The 4,147-nt window shown below is 40.7% G+C and overlaps 1 non-coding gene across 1 annotated transcript; it reads left to right on the top strand.

Moving 5' to 3' along the window:
• Positions 1-2,165: 2,165 nt before the first annotated feature.
• On the top strand, positions 2,166-2,267 carry LOC125613468. Its single transcript, XR_007344033.1, has one exon. It is a non-coding gene; the product is annotated as a U6 spliceosomal RNA (small nuclear RNA).
• The last annotated feature ends 1,880 nt before the right edge of the window (positions 2,268-4,147 follow it).

Raw genomic sequence — 4,147 nt, 5'->3', positions numbered from 1 at the left:
GAGTGCTTGCCTTGCATGCACAAGGCCATGGGTTCAATCCCCAGAACAACAACAACAACAAAGATTTCACTCTGTATTCTAGAGAGGGGTCCTCGGTTTGTAGAAACAAAAACTTAAATGTTACCAGCATCCTTCCCCAAAACTGAATTAAATTTGAGGGAGTGATTCATGCCAACTAAATTTTAACTAGAGACTGATAGAAACCAAGATTCTAATTTTTTCTTTTTAAAATATTTCTATTCAAAAGGAGTATTTAAATGAGAAGCTGAATTACAAAGGATATCTGATGAAAATTGGATCAGTACACAGAAAGTCATTTAGATGATTTTAACTATACCATCCTTAAAACTCTTCCATTGGTTTCTAGAATACCCCTCTTTTGGTTCTCTTATTTACTGTTCACATTCCCACTGTTTTTCAAGGTCTTCTCTTCCTCTAATGAATAGTATTGTCAGATCCTTTTACATGTTGTCCATCACTCTGGGTGTCCTCAGTACTCACTCCATACTCTTCCCTGACCGATGTGATACAGGAAATTTTTCCAGCTTCCGTTCCACAATTCCTTCATTGTTCATATGTGTGATTTGGATGGAATTAATTCATACCTCCCACAACAGGTCCACAAATGGTCCAAATGACCTATAACTCTCGGAATTACCCTCAATCAGAGTTACCCTGAACCAATTTTTGTTTCAGAGGCCAATCAGAGGGAAGCTATCATTGTTGTTATATTACAGGGAAAAGAGAAACTTTTCCTCTGTATAGTGTGGTGTTGGAATGTGAATACCAGAAGAGCTACAATCATCTTTTTTTTTTCTTTGCTATTAAGGAAAACCAACTGAGAATAAAGCTAACACATGGGGCAGGGAGAGTTGGGACAATTTGTGGCAGGAAAAGGAAGCCAATTCCTGACAGCATCATAACCTTCCAAATCAAATTCAGCCTGAACCCCATGCTACTTCTAGACTTCTCTGAAATAAATAAATAAATCCCCTTTGGTATTTAGGCTGAGAAGCTATGATGCCCTGACAACTTTTTTGAGCTGAATGCATTTATGTACCTAATAGCAGAGCTTTCCAAAAGAAGGAGAAAAAAAGAAAAAGAAAACTCAATTGTTAGAAATCCCCTCCAGGGAGCAATCATAGAAGCTTGACTCTTAACATCAGTGACTATGAGAATTGTTACCATCCTTAAATAGACATTGTCAAAAAACTATCATATTGCCCATGTATTCTCTGAAGGGCCATTTTGTCTTTTCTAAATATTATTTGTTTTCCTATAAATGACCTTTCCGCTTCTTCTTCCAACACCCACCTTCTAAAATTTCATTTGTTTTCTTATGAGTGCTCTTCTCTCCCACACTTTCATGGGAATATATAAGGCCCCAAACCTAACCACCCCCTGGAGTCACATTTCTTTGTGAACTCACAAACATCAGAATCTGCTGTCTTTTCTGTTTATTACATAGGCACTCAAATCATTGAGCCCACAAAGTCAACTTGAGTTGGGTTTCCTGTTACCTGTAACTGAAAAGTACCCTCACTATTAAGAGAGACAATGATACATATTTACCATCTTCGCATCTAGCAAACCCCTATTTTCTGACTTTCTTACCTCAAAGCAAGCTGTATTACTGTTTCTGACCAGTGCAATGTAGACAGAAGCTCTGATTGCCAAACATAATGGTGACTCTTAACACCACCAGTGATGTTATAGTTTCTGTTTGTCTTTCACACGTCAGCCAGATCAAGAACTCTAAAATTCTAAGGAATGGCAGCCACATCAAAGGAAGGATCTGTAGTCTTTTAATGATTGCATGGAGCACATCACCATATTGATCTTCATTTGACTGATTAGGACAAAAAATAAACCTTTTTCAGTTATGACACTAAGAATTTAAGTTTGTTACAGTAGCTACAATTACGAACCCCGATTAATAATGGAAGTGGTAGCCTACCATAATAAAAACCAGACAACAACAAAATGTGGCATTAGCTTGGCACAACAGTTATGGGGGAAATGAGGAAACAGATATAGCAGACTGAACAACTAAAGATTCATTTTAGGCAGTGACTAAACTGTTGCTTACAGTACCTCAGAAGACAGATCACTATCTACATAATAGCTGTAAGGGAAGAGTTCTGTAAACAATAGTAGACAGTGGTGCTTGCTTCAGCAAAACATATATTAAAATCAGAATGATACAGAGATTAGCATGGCCCCTGTACAAAGATAACACATAAATTCTTGAAGCATTTCATATTTTTGGAAGAATTAATACTGTTGAAATGTCCATATGTTATGGGCTGATTTGAAAATTAGCCCAGACTTACCCCCATTTTATTCAGATATCCACATTTTATGAAATTGGCTCTCCTGCTGGGAGCCATCCGTGAACTGTGCATGTACTAAAGCGATGTTGAAACCATTAGGCAGGAAAGCCTGGTATCAGGAACTCCCAGCAGGAACCTCACTAGTTTTGAGAATTCCTGGTTCAAGTGGTGTCCTGCTTAGCTCCTGCTCAAGTTCTAGCATAGTTACAGAGATGGGAATGACCTGCTGGAGCCACACAGCCTCCCAGAGATGGGTGTGGTTTGCCAAAATGCCAATCAACCTGTTTATTGCAAGACCCTGCCACAAGGAGAAGCAACCAAGACTCCTCCTGCTGAAAACTTATCCCTGCCTTTGATGTACTCCCCCTTAAATAAAGAATTGGAGGCTTTTTTTCAGTTGTTCTATTTCAGCTCCCATCAGGCCTGGAAGACCCACCAGACACTCCTCTATGAATCTAATTTCTGGCTCTGTCTTTATTTCTTACTGATTATTTCAGACTTTTTATTTCCCAGGGGGCTCACACCTCCTGAGCAGGAATCTGCCCTGCTAGGGTGCTGGTCACCTCTCCATATCCCCCTACCTTGTGAGCCCACTTGCATAGAAGCTAACACCTCCACCTGACCCGCCACTTGCACCCTGACCACATATCCTTGCTCTATGGGACTAATGCAAGATTGTTTTTCTGAAAATGTAACTTATGAAATGACTATATGACTCTTGTTTTATAACTTTCTATTTGTAAAAAATGTAGCTTATAATTATGATTGCTCCTCCTGCCTTTCCCCTGTGGCTTTAGGCCTTATAAGCATGTTCCTGCCCCAAATCTGGGTCTTGCAAAACTGCTTGGTTCTCTGCATTCTTGGCCCCAGCCAGAAATAAAGCTTTTGTCTTTACCTTCAAAGGACCGGAAGATCTCTCTGGGGGCCAGCATCTTGCCAGGGAACTCTTGCCTGCTCAGAAGGATAAGCCTCCTAAGAATTTAAAGTCAGAAGTTAACTAGTGAAGAACAAAAGACAGAGTCAAAATTAATTTTAAATTAGGATGGAGTACTCATACGTTCAGCCCACACAAGAGCTGGAGCTGGACAATTAGAAAATGGCTCCCGTGGTTTATTTAAGGAGGTATATCAAAGGCAGGGATAAGGTTTCAGGGGTGGAGTCCTGTTTCATGGTGTGTTGCAGTCAGCATGTTGATTCGCATTTTGGCAGGTCACACCCATCTCAGAGAGGCTGTGTCGCTACAGCAGGTCGCCTCATCTCTGGTGCTGTGTGAGACCAGGCAGAGTGAAATAGAAATTCACATGTATTTGGGTGATCTTACCCAGTGGGACTGCCATGGAAGTCCCCAAACACCAGCTGTTTCTATTCACTAGGCCGTGATGTTGATGTAGTCCACACACAGCCCATGGATGGCTCTTGACACAGAGAAATATTTGGAAATTTGGGAATAGCACCTTAACATTTTGGAGGACCCAGTGAGATACCTTCTGGATTCCAGGCTGTGGCTCTCAGACACCCAGGATTCTCACCCCACAAACACAGAGAGGGACGCCTTCCCCTCTGGCTGGGGGAGCTCGCTGTTTTGCCAGGGATTGGATCCTACGTTGTAACCAATTCAAGCCCAGCCATGAGGGAGGACAAAAGGAGCTACATGTGCTTAAAGTTACCTTATTTGTTCTTTCTATATGTTTTAAATGTAAAGCCTAAAGGTATATCAACTAGATTGATTATAAAGCCTTAAGGTATATCGACTAGATTGATGGTAAATCCTCTGTGGTGTTTCATCTAGAATGAATGTAAAGCCCAGAGGTGTG

The sequence above is a fragment of the Marmota marmota genome, unplaced genomic scaffold, assembly GCF_001458135.2.
Source record: "Marmota marmota marmota unplaced genomic scaffold, marMar, whole genome shotgun sequence".
Lineage (NCBI taxonomy): Eukaryota > Metazoa > Chordata > Mammalia > Rodentia > Sciuridae > Marmota > Marmota marmota.
Note: the sequence above shows the minus strand (reverse complement) of the source record. Positions and strands in the feature narration are given on the sequence as shown.